This window comes from Pinus tabuliformis, chromosome 8, assembly GCF_031772625.1.
Source record: "Pinus tabuliformis cultivar Carrire ecotype Pingquan chromosome 8, CPIR1, whole genome shotgun sequence".
NCBI lineage: Eukaryota > Viridiplantae > Streptophyta > Pinopsida > Pinales > Pinaceae > Pinus > Pinus tabuliformis.
In genome coordinates this window covers 353044143-353063672 of record NC_142294.1, presented here as the reverse complement: position 1 = coordinate 353063672, position 19530 = coordinate 353044143, and positions in this window count along the sequence as shown.

Sequence of the window (19530 nt, the reverse complement as noted above, 5' to 3'; positions counted from 1 at the left end):
CAAAGACTACATTGAGGAATGGTATCAAGAAGCGGTTACACCACAATATTCATCAATTCTTCAAGAGATCCTTGCGGCAAATCTAAAGGTTAAAACGATTTCTCATGTCCTCATGCACAATCAAGTACATTTCACAAATTTGGATATGAACATTTTAGAAAGTTTAATCTATAAATGGCTCCATTGGAAACATTCATATACTTAAAAATTAAAAAAAAAACTTTCAAGTAGATAAAATCAAGCTTGATTACATTTTTTTTAAGTTCTTGATTGCATTTTTTTTTTAAGTTCTTAGATTTTAAAATCTTTAGATTTTTACTTATTTTCTTGCATTTTCACTAACCTTACAAAAATATTTTCAATAAAAAAAAATCATGTTTTGATTTTAAATAAAAAAAAATCAAGTTAGATTTCAATAAAAAAAATACATCAAAAAAATTCTTCATGTTTTTGAATAAGGAAAATGTAGATTTTTAAATAAAAAAAAATATCAATTCTTTTTTCCAAAAAGGATTGACAGATTTTACTTACTCATTCCTACAGAGTTCATCGCTTCGTTTTCAATTTGGAATATCATAGTAGCGTGTGTATATCTAATTAGTATATCATAGTTTTCGTAAGACATTGACATTAGTTGTACTATGTATATCCTTCGATCCATTTCAAGATGCAACCTGTAAAGAATGCCACCACTGCAGCCAAGGAGAAGATGAGCAACATGGCATCAAGTACCAAGGAGAAAGTGGACAAAGCCAAGGCATCTGCTAAGGAGAAGGTCCATAAAAGCACTGCCCACACGAAGGGAGAAAAGGAAATAGTACACCAGGGAGGCGAGGACAGGTCCAGGATACTGATCAACACTGTAGAAAAGGTAGTTCTTTATTTGAGATAGAGGTCCTAGATGGACTATTCTTGACGGAAACCAACAACAAACCTGCAAATAAAAAATTCAACCACAGCAGTTACCTGAGCAGAGGAAATGCGTAACAAACTTTAAAATGTCAATTTTTAAACGTGATTTACGGCCAAATGAAAATGAATTTTGGAAAACTGAGACATGGGTTTTTTTTAGAATAGGTCGAATTAAATAACCCAGAAACAGTTTCCTCAATTTCGCAACTGTTTGAGAGAAATCTGAGATTCTTCGGGACACTGTTTCACTGACTGCGTGAGGAAAAACGATTTCTAATTAATACATAGTGAACTGTTTGAACATGGCACGGGTGTTCAAAACATGCATGCATTTCCTCCTCTCTCTTGAGCCTTAGAAAATCTTTTTCGTTGGCTTTACATTCACTCTTGCTTGCTTGTCCCAAGGAGGACTTCCTAACGATTTTCTCTTCATTCAAATATGTCGATCAAGAAACTCTTTACCAACTTTATTTGTAGATGATAGCTTCCATACATGGGAATATACAGGATGAATTTGAATCTATCTGCAAAGAGACTCAGGTGATGACTGCACTGGGCATTATAGAGCAGCTGATTGAAAATCAGAACTTGGATGTTTTGCATGAAGAGAAGGGCACTGAAGCATACAAAACTTCAGTAAATGATTTCAAACAAGTATTGACAAAGATGAATGTTTAAATTGAGTGAATTATAGTTGGTTTTAATGCTCAAAACTTCCAATATTGGAACAAATGGGAAAATTTCTCATAGATTATTAAACTGAAGGTCTGTTTCATACTTCTTTTTTCTCTTTGCACAAAAAAAAAAAAATTGCTAATTTTTTTGAAAGAGGCATTGCAATTATCACTGGATTTTGGCTCCAGTAAACCACAACATTGTTTCTTGCTCTTTGAATTAAATTTTGGTTATTTAATGACTTGAGTTGTTTGTACAGGATTTTAGCTACAAAAACTGTGCACATTCTACAATTGAACAACGATTCTGCAGCTAATAGACAATTATGCAGTTGTACAACGATTCTATAGCGAATCAACAATTCTACAACTGGAAAACAATTCTGCAGCTATGCATTTAACTCAATTTTTTATTTGTCAAACAATGCATTCTAACCAGAAATTCATGATCAACATGACCATTTCATCTGCTTATATCATCTTTCACTGTAGCATCATGTTTCCATGCCACATTTTACAGGACAATTTTAACTGTTTCATAAAAATTTCAAAACAGTCTAACTTTCTCATACGACATCGGAATTCGATGATTCAAGCGTCGATGGAAAGATATTGATGAGATGTACAAAATGATATTATCAGATTTTGAAATAGTAAAGAATGAATAAATAGCTGAAAAGAAACAACAGGTAACTTGAGGCACTACTTTCGACACAGGTATAAACTCTTTTGGTTTTCTTTCATGAACTTGTTTAATAGTATGTTTTTTTTTTTTTTTTTTTTAATGTAAATGTCATTAACAGAGAAATTGATCACCTCTCTATTTTGATAACCTTACAATCCATTAGAGCAGAAGTACTAGTTTTTGCAAGTTCCAAGAGGAAGAATAGATGACCATAAGCAAATAGTGTCTCTCAAAGACCACATTTATTTCACAAGAAAATGATCAAAGCAGCAACAGAGATGAAACATCAATGCATGAGCACATGCTAATGCATATCAGATCTAGCATTTGCAAGCCTTTCAGATGCCAGTGTTTCCATTGCATCCATACTCCTTCAGTCAATAAAACCTTCATCTCATTTCCTTTGCAATCGCATTGCATTTCACTTAGTCAGTCAATAAAAATTCTCATCTCATTTTCCTTCACTGCTCATTTTTATTCATAGAAACTATATTTTCCTGCCTTGCTTTCACTAACTCATAACCCATTTTCATAAAGACATTCAACTTGCTTACATGTTGATTTTTCCTTTTACTTTCCATTCACTTGTCATTTTCCTTTCTGTTAAATAAACCTTGATCCACTGCAAAATTTTCCATTCATAGTCCTTCAAAATCATTGTTTCATGCTCATGTTAGATGATGGAGGATTCCTTAAGGCATTCCTTCTAACAAGCCTTGGCCTATCGACATCGACACATTATCTAGGCCCAAGGCTAGAGTCTTCATTTGTACCTTGAGGCTTGTATGCCTTAATGACAGGCTCCCTCGCCAACAATCATGGGAATACATCAATGTCCCTTGATCGTTGGATCTTGCAAGTGGCTCGACATCGGCTCATTTATTCTCCCTTTGCAAGATGTACTTAGGTACCTTGGCACTCGTTGACATTAATGATGAGTTTGCCTCGCATTGGTTAACGACATTCATCAATGGTCGGTAATCCAATGACCTCTCTTCATGCTCGACACTGACACATTTATTCGCATGACTAGAGTTGTACCATCGGTGTTATAGCAATTGAAGACTATATCATTTCAGTATTTTGTAGCAGATACAACAGATTTAGCAGCAGAATTAAAGAATCCACTTCACAACCTCATCCACCATTTATGCAACCAAGAAGCAGATGAATTCTACATTTCATTCCATGATCTAGAAGCAGCCACACTCTTCAATTTCCATAACTCATTCACATTAAAGGTAAGTGAAGGCATGTGGTTTTCTAATTTTTAGTCATGCAATTCCTTAAAATACTAAAATTGTAACTTTGAGAAATTCCTCACTTTCTCTTTCACATTGTCATATCTTTAGTTGGGGGGAAGGGATATCATTTCATATTCATATATCATACACCATCACCCATTTTCATTTCATCCTAACATACTTGTCCTAATCATTTATGATTGAATTATGGTTCAAAAAGTTATATGATTTGCAAATAATGTATAAATTAAGAGCACACTATATGGTTGATTTTAAAGACACATTCTTAAATATGTTCAATGAATCTCGCTGCAACAAAAAGAAACAAGGTATTGAAACACAAGAACCAATACCAATTAGAATTTGGTTGAAACACAAGAAACAACCAAACATGTTGCAATTCAATGTATGACAAGGAATACTTTGCAAAAATAAATAAAATTTTCAAATGCAAAGTTTAAGGACATATCATATAAGCAAAGCTCATTCAAAAGCAAAGATGTGAGCAAATCAAAGGAATTAATGCAATATTTGCATGAGGAAATGCAATTACTCTAGTTGGGGGGTATGTTGGGCCTCCAAAATGTCTTCAAAATGACATCCACTTTCACCTTTATCGCCACCATTTCACTCACATGTCGCAACTCCATAACCATATAACCTTTCATTAGCCACCATTTTCATAAATATATGGGTTAGGATCCTTATTTACCAAAGTTATTTATTTTATGTGTTTAAAGTGAATTTATGATTAAAAACTAGGAAATTAACATGGTTTCATGTATCTATATATGTGGCTTGAGTTTCATGACATGTGTAGGTCATTTGGAAGTTTCCAAGGCACTCTTATGTGGCCTCTAATGCTCAAATTCGAATTCCATTCAAAGGAGATTTGGATAAAGGTCAAAGAAGGATATGTGTCCTATTTAGATTGTAACTCTATGAGGTGTCTCATCATTTCTTATTTGGATTAGAACTCTATGAGACACTTAGGGGATATGTGTCTCATTATGAAGTATTTGGTTGTAACTATATGAGATTTTAGTGGATCTTCATTAAATAGGGTAGCTTCTTATGTTTTTGTATAAATAGGAGTGCCTTCTCCTTTGAAAGGCATGTGTAAAGTTGGAGAAATGCTCATGTTTTTAATAGAGAATTTGGAGCTTATACTTGGAGATTTGAAGATTTAGTTTTTCTTGCATATGGAGCTTTTTCACTTGCCATCTTCATACACCATTGGAATGACCATCTAATGATTGTGAGATTTAACTACTTTTATAGATTAAAGTTCATTTGCTTTCTTAGTATTAGTTTTAGAATGAATGTGTAATCTTTGCTTTTCTAAAACATTTCAATAGGGAAGATTTATGTATTTTCTAATTGGATTAAGTTTGAGGCAAGGGCTCATAGTTATTTAGTTTCCTTTCATGTTCTGTTATTTACTTTCTTAGATCAAACTATCAATTCATTGTCTAATTGAATAAAGGATCGAGACAAGAAGGTGACTTCAAATTGAGTGATTGAATGTTCAACCTATGCAATCATTGAGCTTTACTTTTTCATGCTTTTATATTTGCTTTTAATATCCTCATTTAATTGCATTAACTGATATTCCTAAAGATCATTCTAAAAAATTGATTTAATCATATTTCAAGATTGAATGGTTGAATATTTGATACATGCAATCACTGAGTTATTTTCTGCACACTTTACTTGCTTTTCTAGGACATTAGAATTTAAACTATAAATAGTTGCTTACACATCATCTCAAGAAGGTAACACTTCATAATAGAATGCTGGAGTAACTAAGCATACATTAGTTGTTTTTTTTTCACAGGTTATTTGAATTTCATTTTCATTATTTGATTTCATAGATTAGATGAACTGGTTTTCATTATTTTGTAGTTAGATTGATTTAAACTGAAAGACAATTTCTAGCACATACAATGCACGCATGCTTCACAAGTTTACGAAACCCCCGGGTTGACAAATTAAATGACAGGCAATCACTTTGCCCCAACAGGGACCTGATGGATCCTCCTAGTTCTAGTGTGAGGGATGTCAAAAACATCTTCTCTTTCAACAATGATTAGAGCACACAATGGTTTGAAGTGTAATTTGATGGTTTTTTGTGTTGACTCCTAATTCGTTTAGATGGATGCATGGCATTTCTTATAACTTCCTTGTTGCATGTTGGTTTATGAGGTTGGTCTTGGTCCAATATGGTGGGTATGTGGTAGTTTCTCTATTTCGTTTGATGCATTTTCTTTGGCCAGTTATAGTTCTTAAGTCCTTGATGATTACCTTGGTCTAGTTATTTTGTAATTAGGGTTTGATAATTATGTCTAGTTTCATGAATTTTGTGTTAACCTTGTGCAATGTCTATTGTTTTTGATGGTTTATTTTTGGAAATATGTATGCTTTCTTTGTGTGGGTATGTTCGGTAATGTTGTAGGGCAAATCCAACCTTGGCTCTGATGTAGTCTAGGGTTTTGTGTCTATGATCTTAGTAGGATTCAAGACTCTTTTGATTTGGTTGAATGATGAGGTTTGATTAAGTAATATGCATCCCATGAAAACTTTAGAAATATTTATAAAACCATGTTAAGCATATTTTGATTAATAAAACACTAGTATAAATGGGGCCAAAATTTGATGTATATTCGTTAGATATGGCACTTATTAGCATCTAGTATTCGACACATTGAAGCCAAGAAACTCATTGCTAGCATTGTGTCTAATAGTCGACACTTTATTAAGCATTGGATATTTGACGAGACTGTCATCCAATATCTGACGCTAAGAATGGTCAAAAATTTCATAAAAAATCTGATGCTTTGAAGTCAGTTTTGCAATGTGCACATGCAGTGGATATTTGATGGGACCTATGGTCCATTCCGTCGCCCTAGATATAACAAATTACGACACTTTTCTGTCATATATTCAACGATTTGTTAGCCTAGTCCGATAGGTACTTCCGATGGTGTAGCGTTGAATAAGTGACGATATAATAAGTTTGTGTGATGGGAGTGTTATATCTCTAACACTTTGTTCAGTTGGTATGGAATAGAAAGTCCGATGGGGAAGCGTGGCATAATCGACATTAAATTATGTTAGTGTGATGGGAGTTTTATATTTACGATGCGTTATTCCATCAGTATGGAGTAGCAAGTATGACAGTTTAGCGTTGGATAATCAACGATAGAACAATTTTTTCAAATGAGATTTCTATATGTTTGACGCTTCATTCCATCGTTCGTGCGTCAAATATTTGATGGTAGTATCATCATTTAAGACTTAGATATGTGATAGTTTCCACGTACCGTCGAATATCTAATGAGATTCTGCGCATTAAAAATAAATTGTCATCTTTACATGAGGTTTTCTTGCTTTACTAAGGATTCTATGGGGATGAATATGGTATCCAAGGGTGTGAAGAATGTTTTGGATTTCTTTCAAAATGAGTTTCATGACATGGATGTTAATGAGTGTTTCTAGAAATTTCTATGCAGACAAGAAACCCACAACTATGAACTAGATTGAAGGGCATGGAAAATCAATGGTGTGTGATGCTATCATCACCAAGGAAGTTGTTAGAAAGGTTTTGAAGAAAATTTTTCCAGTATCTTTTGAAGTTGAACATGCTCAAGAACATAACTGGATCTACACTAGCTAGTGCAATGGGAGGATTCAATGCTCACACATCCAATCTTTTTTACTATATTCATTGTAACTAATATATATATTAGTTGCATTTTCTAATATATATTAGTATAACAAAATTCTAACATATATTACTTGTCAATTTAAACAATTCGTGATTATGATGGCAATTTAAGAATATATGAGTGTAATGTCCATGATGGGATGTATGAATTTTCCTCCCCACATTTCCCATCAATAATTATAACCTTGAATGGGATAGCACTGGTCTATCATCATCATCTCAAAATGACCCAACAGATGAAAATTTACCATTTTTGTCATCATCGCTTCACACTGCATCATAGATGACCCCTTCTACAGATAAAATGCATGAATTTCTGGTAGGCCATCCCCTCTACCTAGCCTATGATTGATTGTGACAATAGGTTAATAAAGGACAATTTATAAGTAAGGGATCTTGTCAACAAAGATCCTTCAATTGTCCTTTATTCACTTGTTGTCACAATAAATCGTAGGATAGGTAGAGGGAGTGGCCTTCCATAAATCCATGCATATAATATGTAGAAATGGTCATATATGATATGGTGTGAAATGATGATGATAAACATTGTAAATTATCATCTACTTGGTTATTATTAGATGATGAGATAGACCAGTGCTAGACCATTCAAGGTTATAATCATTGACGAGCAATATGGGGAGGACAATTAATACATCCCACCATGGACATTACACACATATGTACTTATATTGTCATCATAATAACCATTTTTTGTCATTAGGCATTGAAGCAGGGGTAGCTAGCACCTAAATTAGGAGTGTGGTAGTGTATAGTGGAGTGGGATAGGGATACAAAGTAGTAGATGCTTGACTTATCATCGGCACAAATTGTGTAAAGGCCTAGTTTCACACGGGAATATGATTATAGGCTCTTACTATTCCTAACGGAGTTAATTCCCTTATACCACAAATTTATCAAATATATGGTATTTTACACCCTCATATTTGTGTTTAGTGAACAGGGGTTATCAAGCCCATGTGGGATAGCACATCCCTAGTGTATCCTAATCGTACTTGTCTCTCTATTTGTGTGGACCAAAGTGATGATCTACCAACCTATCTGTGCTAGCCAAGATGGACCAGCCTATGAACTTGTGATGATTGTATTGGGCTATAAATCTATGATTGACCCATCACATTGATCTATAACCAAATCCATGGAAGGATCCGATGTCGAATAGGGGGTCTACTATTGGTGGTAATTCCCTAGTCTAAATTTGTGAAGGCAAAAAGAACAAAATTCTGGATCGAACCTGTCAATTAAGAAAGCAAAGTTATAGGCTCATTCTACTAGCCCTCTTCATTGTGACATAACCCCAAACTTACTCAAGAATAGTGAGAGCTTAAGGACTCCGATCTTGAAGGACCGAAAGGTTATTTGAGGAGATCAATGAATTCCAAGAATCTTGAAAAAGTAAGTGAAGGTATGAAGTGTTGAGAAATGACAACAAGAAATTCTAGTTTAATTTTTCCTTGAATTAAACTGAGAATTAAAATCGAATTATATTCTCATATCAACTTGTAAATAGTTAATTAATTTTAATTAACTTAATTAGCTTAGGAATTTCGAGTTGGAAGTATTTCTAAAGTCATGTGTATGTTCTCCCTAAATTTTAGGGGTCTAATATGAGTTTAAATTGAGTTATAAATTAGATAACTCAATTTAATGAGTTATGTTCAGTTAAATTAGTTCTAACTTTTTGTTAACAGTCATTTAGTGCACTAGTGCATCCACAAGTGTCACTCTAGTTAACTAAAAATTCCCTCATTAGAAACTCATGTATGTCGATTCTGAGAAAGACCCAATTGAGACTAGAGTGCAGGGACAATGTACTATCAGTTGTATGATTTACTGAGTTGTATAAATCATGCATGCAATCAGATAAGGACCTATATTTGGATTTCATAGTTTTGGAAGCATAATTCCATTTAAATATGGGCTATTCATCCTAGGAATTACACAAGAGATTAGGGGCTTGGAGAACTATAGAATTGGCTAAGTGTTGGCCAAGAGCTTGCTTGTGAGCTGAGAGAGTTGAGAATACTTGTGCGGAATTGTTCTAATGAGAACAAGATTTGTATTTTCACTCATATTTTTTATATATGCAATACAGATAGTGGGGTTTTGAGCAGTGGCTTTCCCAGAAACATATTGTGTTATGTGCCATTGATTTATCTTCTTCATGTTAATATTGTTTTCATCGATCTATTCGCTTCCACTGGTTGAAAGTAGAAGTATATTATTGTCCTATGCTTTAGTAAATTGCATGAGCTTGTGAATCTATAGGATTTTCTACATAGTATCTAAGCTGAATTCAATATACTAGAGGAGATTTCAAAGTTTTGTGTTTTGGGTTACATGTGAAATTTGAATTTTCAATACATACTTCAAGATCGATAGATGACATTATATGGTTTGCGGGTCAAGTATGCCTTGGAAGGTCGCTTGAATTTTATAGCCTGGATGGATAGAATAGAGGTCGTGCTAGAGGATAATGACTTGAACGAATTCATTGATCAAGAAATTCCTAAGCCAACAGCATCAGATGCACATAATTTCGCTGGAAGAAGTGTGTGGTGAAGGCGAGGTGGATAATCCTTGAGGGAGTTCAAGACCACATTGTCTCGGGTCTCCATGGCAAGGAAAATACGTATGCTATGTGGAAAACATTGACAGAATTGTATCAAAATAGCAATGACCAAAGGAAATTGACACTGGAGGACAAAATTTAAAAAATGAAAATGGAGAAAGGTGAGATGATTCCAAAATAATTGACCAAGTTCACTTAGTGTCGTGATGAACTTGGAAGTGTTGGAATCATAGTTATCGAGGATGATATGGTGAGTCTTGCTCTTATAAGACTCAAAAGAGTTTGCATAGTTATCAAGACTCTGTTAATGGTTAGGAGAAGCTTCCAGATTGGGAACAAATGTGGTCAAATTTGATGCAGGAGGAGATCAGGAGGAACACCAATAATGTCTCTTCATCAAAGACTAATGATGAAGGGAAATGTGCCTTAGTGATTAAGGCAAAGAAGAGGAAAGGGAAAAATTCCCATTCCAAATCAGATTCTTATCATGGATGTAAGAAGAAAGACATGATGAAATTTAAGTGCTTTCATTGTCATGAGCTGGGCCATTTTTCTACAAATTGTCCACTCAAGAAGTCCAAGAAGAAGTCCTCAGGAGGAGTGGTGAGTGAGGCTTTGGCCTCTCAATTCGAATTGGAATTTTCCCTCATTGCATGCATGGTGTCATCAATGATGGGAAGTGTATGGTACTTAGATAGTGGAGCTTCATTCCACATGACTGGCGACAAAGAGTTATTCAGTGACCTAGAGGAGAAAGATCTCCAGATGCATATCGAGCTGGGTGGCGACAAGAAGTATAATGTTACTGGATTGGGCACGATTACTTTTCAGAGGGAGTATGAGGCTCCACTCACCTTGAAGAATGTTATGTATGTGCCCGAGCTGAAGAATAACTTGGTATCCATTTCCATGCTTGAGGATAGAGGCTATGATGTGATCTTCTTGAAAGGAAAGGAGTTCCTTTGACACATAGCCATGGGTCAAGTAAAGAAGATAGGGTTTCGAGTGAAGAATCTATATAAGCTGGAGGTAGAGGAGTGTGCTTCTTTGAGCACAAAACCAGAAAGAGTGCAGAGCCAAGACATTAGCAAGTTGTGACATAGGTGATTGGGCCACTTGCATCATGGGGCTTTGAAGATATTGCAGCATATCTCTACCAATCTTCCCAAAGGTATGCTTGAGCAAGTTGATACATGCAAGGGCTGTACTTTGGGTAAATACAACAAGTATTCCTTTCACGACAGAGACAATTGAGAAGAGGCTATTCTGGAGTGATTCCATTCAGATGTGTGTGGGCCATTCTCGACAACATCCATGGTCAAACACATGTATTATGTTATATTTGTTGATGAATTTTCTTGAAAATGATGGATATTTTTCATGCAGAATAAGGATAAAACTTTCACAAAGTTTTGTGAGTTTAAAGCATTGGTGGAGAAATATTCGGGAAAGAAGGTTAAATCTTTACGGAGTGATAATGGGGGTGAGATTCCTCAAATGAGTTTAAGAACTTCTATGCTATGGAAGGGATTAAACGGGAGTTGACGACACCCCATAACCCTCAATAGAATGGGGTGGCCGAGAGGAAGAACAAAAGCATAGTAGGGGCAGTGAAGGCAATGTTTCATGATCATGGCCTACCACTACACTTGGGGCTAAGGTATGCAACACAATAGTTTATGTTCAGAACTGTAGCCCACATTAGATACTTGATATGAAGACACAAGAGGAGGCTTATTCCAGTAAGAGACCAAATGTTGGTCACTTCAGGATTTCTAGGTCATTGGTATATTTCCATGTGACCAAAGATGCACGAAAGAAGCTTGAACTGATAACAAAGTTGGGGATATTTGTGGGGTAAACTAATACACCTCACAACTATCGGGTGTACTTGCTGACTAGTAGGATGATAGTGGTTTGCAGGGATGTCAGATTCGATGAGGAGAAGGCCATGCAATTTTCCCTTGATAGGGATCTTGAGCTACATGCAGATGAGGATATTTTAGCTCCTAAGGTTAAGGAGCCTCAGATTGGTGTGAAGAAGCCAGATGCAGAGGATCTAGGAGTGGAGACATCCACTCAGGAAGAGTCTTCCAGAGAGGTAAGAAAACACACCAGAGAGGCTCACAGATTGTTGGATGATGCACGGGAGAATGTGGGAGCACCCACTTCTTAGCGCAGGTAGAGGAGGTCACTTGAGAGGTACACTGGATACATGGCTCTTATGGGCAAATGTGTTGTGATAGAGCCATCTTCCTTTAAGGAAGCAGTGCAAAAACCAGTTTGGGTTGATGCCATGGTGGAGGAGTATGACTCCATAGTTCGTAACAGTGTTTGGAATGTGGTCTCGAGACTGGAGGACAAGTCAGTGGTAATCTCCCGTTGGCTTTACAAGGTAATGAAATTTGCGGATGGTAGTATGGAGAAGCATAAGGCTAGATTTGTGGCTCGTGGATTTTCATAGGTAGAGGGGATTGACTATGGTGAGACCTTTGCTCCTAATGCAAAGTACTCATCAATCAGATCTATATTGGCACTATCAATACATATGGGTTGGAAGATACATCATATGGATGTAAGTACAACCATCCTTAATGACATGATTGAGGAAGAGGTGTACATAAAATAGCCCAAAGGTTTTGAGACCTTCAACCATGAGTCGCATGTGTGACAACCCAAGAGAGTGTTTTATGGGTTTAAGCAAGCACCCCATGTTTGGTACACTAGGATAGATAGCTACTTCACTGGGTTGGGATTCATGAAGAGTGAAGCAAATGCGAACTTGTACCACATAGTGGTGGAAGGTAAATTGTTGATCATTATACTTTATGTTGACGATCTCATACTGGTAGGTGATGAACAAATGATCAAGTCTTGTAAGGAGGATCTTGAAAGAGAGTCTGAGATGAAGGACATGGGGCTCATGAATTACTTTATTGGCATGGAGGTATGGCACGAAGATTGGGAGTTGTTTTTTTCTTAAGGAAAGTATGCAAACGAGATACTCAGGAGATTTCGCATGGAGAGAAGGAAACCCATGGAGACTCCTCCAGTAGGTAAATGGAGGAAGGAGGATGCTACTTCAAGGGAAGCAGTGGAATCTATTGTTCACAGGTAGCTTGTGGGTTCACTCATGTACTTGGTGAACACACGATCAGATATGTGCTATGCAGTTAACCAACTTAGTCAAGCGATGGTTCGACTTACCAAGCTATATTAGAAGGCGACAAAGCATGTGTTGAGATACTTCAGGGGCACTTGTAAGTAAGGATTATGGTACAAAGAGACAGAGGGAGTGAAGCTTCAAGGATTCACCAATGCAGATTGGGTAGGGAGTCCATCTGACTGGAAGAGCACATCAGGATGGATCTTTAGTATTGCATCAGAGACAATTTATTGGTACAACAGGAAACAAATATTGGTTGCACTTAATTTGGTAGAGGCAGAGTACATGGCTATAAGTCAGGCAACATGTGAGTTCATCTGGATGAGAAGGATCCTGGTTAGTCTGTTTGGTCAGTAGATGGATCTGACAGTGATTTACTATGATAATCAGAGTTGTATCAAACTCTCTAAAAATCCAGTTTTTCATGATTGGTCTAAGCATATTGATATCCGATATCATCATCTTAGGGATTGTGTATTGAGGTGGATTATGTTGTTAGAGTACATTCACACGGAGGAGCAAGATGTTGACATTTTGACAAAGGAATTTTCAATATGTAAACTTGAGTTTCACAAAGATAGGATCAGGGTAGTAGATAACCCCTTTCTTTTTGAGAGGGAGTGTTGAGAAATGGCAACAAGAAATTCCAGTTTAATTTGTCTTTGAATTAAACTGAGAATTAAAATTGAATTCTATTCTCATAGCAACTTGTAAATAGTTAATTAAGTTTAATTAACTTAATTAGCTTAGGAATTTCTAGTTGGAAGTCTTTCTGAAGTCATGTATATGTTCTCACTAAATTTTAGGGGTCCAGTATGAGTTTAAATTGAGTTATTAATTAGATAACTCAGTTTATTGAGTTATGTTCAATTAAATTAGTTCTAACTATTTGTGGAACTAATAGAGAGTTCACAATTAGTTGGTGCACTAGTGCATCCACAAGTGTCACTCTAGTTAACTGAAGATTCCCTCATCAAAAACTCATGCATGTCAATTCTGAGGAAGACCTAGTTGAGACTAGAGTGTAGGGATAGTGTACTATCAGTTGTATGATTTACTGAGTTGTATAGATCATGCATGCAATCAGAGAAGGACCTATGTTTGGATTGCACGGTTTTTGAAGAATGAATTCCATTTAAATATGGTCTATTCATCCTAGGAATTACACAAGAGATTAGGGGTTTGGAGAACTACAGAATTTGCTAAGTGTTGGCCAAGAGCTTGCTTGTGAGCTGAGAGAGTTGAGCATACTTGTGCGGAATTGTTCTAGTGACAACAAGCTTTGTATCTTCACTCATATTTCTGATATATGCAATACAGATAACGGGGTTTTGAGCAATTGCTTTCCCTAGATACATCTTGTGTTATGTGCCATTTATTTATCTTCTTCTTGTTCATATTGTTTTGATCGATCTATTGGCTTCCGCTAGTTGAAAGTACAAGTAGATTCCTGTCCTGTGCTTTCATACATTGCATGAGCTTGTGAATCTTTAGGAAATTTTACATGAGGTGATTTTACAAGATATGAAGCCTTCAAAATTTCATGCCACTGTAGTCAAGACAAGATATCATATGGTCTAATTATTATCTATCATCTTGGAAAGATGTAAAATATTCCTCAAAAGGTTCTGAGTATTATTAAAGAATTTATAGCATAAACCTTTATTGTAAATCCTAGAAGAAATTCATCCTTTCTTATTTCAAGATGACCAAGATCCTCTCTCTATACCTATGCATAGAAATTTAAGGTCGAGTTTCATTTTGAGCATTAGTATTGTTACAAGAGGATCGAGACATATAAATTTCACCTACATATGAAAGGATCCTAAATTCATCTATCAAGCCTTCGTTCTAGACAAGTTTTGAGTGATCATAGTCTCAAGTTGAAAGGCATGTGCATGAGTCTCTTTTGGAAGCCCTAAAAGGCTTGCCATTCTCACCTTTTCAAAGGGAGCCAAAATCACTATTGAATGAGGATACACCTGTGCATAAACGATATCCAATATAGAGGTTATTGATGACATCGTTATAAGTTTAAGTCTTGTTGAAAAATTCCAAAAACCATACTCTACACCTATGCATTAATACATCAAATTTCTAAGCACGTTCCCTTTTTATATTGTCATATTGCATGTGTGGATCAGTTTGTTGGGTGTGGAGTCTAATTGTCTTCTTTATTCAGAGTTACCACCACATTGGACCCTAGTTCGTAATGGGGTGACAACGCCGCCTATTTCTTCACCACCAGGGGGGTCCATGGGGGGAGGGGAGATGACGATTTATATGAGCCCCCCCATGGCGAGGGTTCGGGGGCAGCGTACCTGAAGTTAAAAATATATGTAAAATTGCCTTGTAAAATGTTGTAATTTCCTAGTCAATCTAAGCCGTTCATTAGGCGGATGATTTGACAGTGGAAGTTATGTTTAATTTAGGGTTTTTTGCCCTAGAAGGGAACCCCATGCTATATATGAGGGAATTGTGTTGCGGCTGGGTTTATGTGTATTTTGAGTGAGAAAGAGAGAGGAGACTATGTGAGAGCGAAGTGGAAATTACTACGGATCGGTTGTAGGTTGTATCTCTTCATTTTGTTGGATAATATAAAAGGAAGGACTGGTTGTTTCTCCATGGACATAGCCCAATTTGGGTGAATTGCGTATATATGTCTCTCTCTCTTGTTTTATGCATTTTCTGTATTTGTGTTTCTGCAATATTTTATGTGTTCCATTGCTTTGTAATATATAAATTTCTAACACAATTCTGTCATTGGTCTCAAATCAAATATGGGATAATGACCTAATTGGAAATCTAGAAGGATTAATTTTAGTATTATAAAGAAAAAAGTCTAGATATCCTCTTGTTTTGGTTATAAACACACTTCAAAATGACATAAATTGAAGCATCAATCATCTTGAAAAGGAATTCAAGCCTCCTATTCTAATTATGAGAAAAAGAGACCTAGATCGAATCTCTTAAAGACATATCCAACTTATATTCAAAGCTATATTCACCAATGATCAAGATAGAATTCACTGACCTATGTAAGTGGCATAAGAAGACAAGAATATGTGTGTAGGTTTTGTCATGAGATTAACATATAAAAATACACATTCCAAGCCTATGCAAATCAGTGAGTCAACCTTCATTGAAAGGTACATCTATTTGAATTTACAGTGGTATTATTTTTGGAATCGTTTTTGAGTGTAGCTCTATAAAGTTGTCAACAAGAATAAGGGTCTATGTTTGAAAGCCCTAATTCAAGGGTATAATAATATAATTGGTCACATTGGAAAGAAGAAAGCTACAAGAAGTGGTAATGTCACAACATTTAGTGCAAGACAATTTTTTGTTTAGTCATTATAATACTCAAGTAAACATTTTGAAGAAATTTTCGGGTATAAGGAATATTGTTGCACCTGTAGCAGTAAGCTCTGTGGGACTTGTGCATCACAAAGTTGCAAGCAAAGAAGCAACAATTTATTGATTTTGAAGAGATAGCAGTCCATAGGTAGTAAGTAGGGTCATTGTGACAGTCATCTCTTTGAAGGAAGGTTTTGTTTGTTGTCAACCTATCACTAAATATCAAGAAATATTCAATTATGTTCCATCATGGGAAATATTTATTGTTGCATTAGTAGTTGACAATAATAACAAGAATCAATACAAGATAGTTTTGTTGATAATCATTTCAAGAAATTATTGGGTAAAGGGATATCATTGTAGATAGTTCTCTAGATCTATGCATCACTAATGAGATAGCAATAGAGCAGTAGCATACTAATCCTAAAGCAAGAAGAGGTCAGTAGATAGATACAGTAAATAATATCTTGAGCTGATGCACACCTTAAATAAAAGCGATAAAAAGACCATGGCATCTAGAATAACAGGTCACTATGACAAAGGTATGTAACCTTGAGGTATGTATGGCATATTTTATTAAGGATCCAACATGAAATGTTGTAGGTTGAGTGTATGGTTCTAGGGTTTGTTGTTAAAATTTTTGATATTGGTATTGATATCTAAAACCTTTGTCGGCATAAGTAAAACCCTAGTCATATGGAAACCCTAACCTTGTTCCCTCATAAAAACCCTAACCCTTGGTATTTTAGGGTTTGTGTATAATCTAGGGCTCATGAAAAGTATGTATGGATGAGGTTGATGAATTGTATATGGATCCCTTTATCTAGGGTTAGAACTTGAAAACCCTAGGATTCCATCCTTTAAGTTTCTGCAGCTAAGTGTGTAGACCACTTGCAGTTGGGTGCGCAGGTAAGAGAAGTGCATGTAATTGAAGATCCTTTTAATAAAGAACAATTTTTTGGCAAAGTGCTGCATCTCCTCATGTGTTTATTGCCTATTGTTATGTATTTTATTATGCATGATTTTCACTGAATTATACGAATAACTATAAGATATATTGTTATTTGTTAGATTTTATGGGTTTAATGTGAATATGTTAAATTAATCATCTGTGTGAAGTTATTTTGCATGCGAAGTTACAATATAAATACAGAGTAGAAGTAAATACATGGTGCCACTACGTGGGTATCCCTTTGGTTGTAGAAACCTGGTTTTGCAACCTCCCGTAACTTCTTCGGGTGAGACTGCGATCTGCTTGCAGGTCTTTGTTGAAAGGGATAGTAGCTGAAGGTTTTGTTTGTGGACAACACATTCTGAACCTAGGTCAAGCCCCCTCAAACCAACAAATGGTTTTGTTGCTGGGACCAGGATCTTATTAAAGGGATATGATTTGGCATTCATAGAAGAAAGAACTCTGGGATTGGGTCGAACAGAAAGAAAGAGAATTTGTAGAAAAAGAGAACAAAAACTTGATTTTATCAACTGAAGCTTTGTTGCAGAGATATATCTTCGAAGACCAATATGAAATTTTATTTGGTTCATTCCACATTGAATTGCTTGAGTGCATATCTAAGTTAATTGATCATAATACCTGTTTCAAAGGCGAAGAACCTAAGGAGTGGAATCCTGATTTGATATAGTGGCTCAAGAGAATCGATAACTATATCTTAAGGGATGTTGATTTCTAGATCGATAACATTTTGGGAGGATTTATCATTGAGTTCACGATTGGCAAGATTGTGTCCTATAGTGAAGCTGAACAAAGATTCTTCAAAGGAAAATGATATAAGTTCTTAAATTCTTTGAAGCTATGGATTAAGATGTTATTATGTGAAAAGGGGATTCTGCGGATGCAGTTAGATTAATGTTTGGGCAAAGAAGAAATAAGTCAGAACTAAGAGCTACGCGAAGTGGGAAGCAATATAGAACATAACCAAAGAACTATATTAAGACTGAATATAGCCCTTTGTTAGGATATGAGAGTGAAGAAGAAAGAAGTAACCCTAAAACCCCGTGATATTCCCCCACCCATCTTAAAGGTGCGTCGAAGTTAAGAGTTGAGAAGAATCAAGGCGTCTTTGGGATCCCCCATCCATCTACCCCCCTCACACCCCATCCCCCTCCCCATACTTCCCCTCCACCTCCACCTCCACCTAGCCTGTCAAGAAGAAGAAGAATGGATGATGACATTAAGCTACCTATCTTTAAAGGACTGGGATCAGAGGACCTTGACCAGTTTTGGTTCATACTTGATGTAGTATGTACAACGAGACAAATTAATAATGATGATGTAAATAAGGCGCAACTCGTCACGTCACTGCAGGAGAGGGTGTTGACATGGCATATGAAATACTCTATGAGTAAGCCGAATGATATGTTTAATGAAATTAAGAAAGCATTAGTAGCAGAGTTAAAGAAGCCAAAATTAGAATCGCTATGCATCACAGAGATAAAGGAAATCAAATAGGCAGTGACTGAATCTGTGTGGGAGTTGGATCAATGATTCAAGGTGCTGATGGATCTAGTAAGCTTTGATATGCCCCCACTACAACATAACGAGTGGTGCATAGTCATGCTACCGCCACATATTAGGTTACCATTGACGCATCAGAAGATCGTGACGCAAACTGAAGCATTGGAGATTACGATGAAGCTGGAAGCTTCACCGGTTGGAGATAGTCACACAAGAGTACAACAGATACAAAGCCAACTAGCCAATTTGACTTCGGAATTCCAGGACCTCAAGAAAGGTAAGCAGACCAGATCAGAAGTATGGTGTACAAAATGCTAGGAAGAGGGTCATTATAAGGATCAATGCCCCGAGTTCAGAGATTATATTGCAAGTGGAGCACCTAATCCAGCAAACCTAGGTCCATGGTGTGATATTTCTATAATGAGAGCCCAACACCGGTATGAAGACTTATACCTATTACATAAGTATGTATCGACCCCGAAGCAACAATTTTGTAATTTCTGTAGATCAGTAGGCCATGATGAGAAAAATTGCCAAAGTTATGCCTTAATGATGGAGCACACTGCTAATAGTTATAGACTGCAAGCTGAAGGACATACACACAAGGAGCAAGGCCAACACACTTGTTGAGGAGGATTCCAAGGATGAGGAGGAGGAGCTGGTTGAGGACGTAGCTAGATCATCTATTATAACTGTGGATAG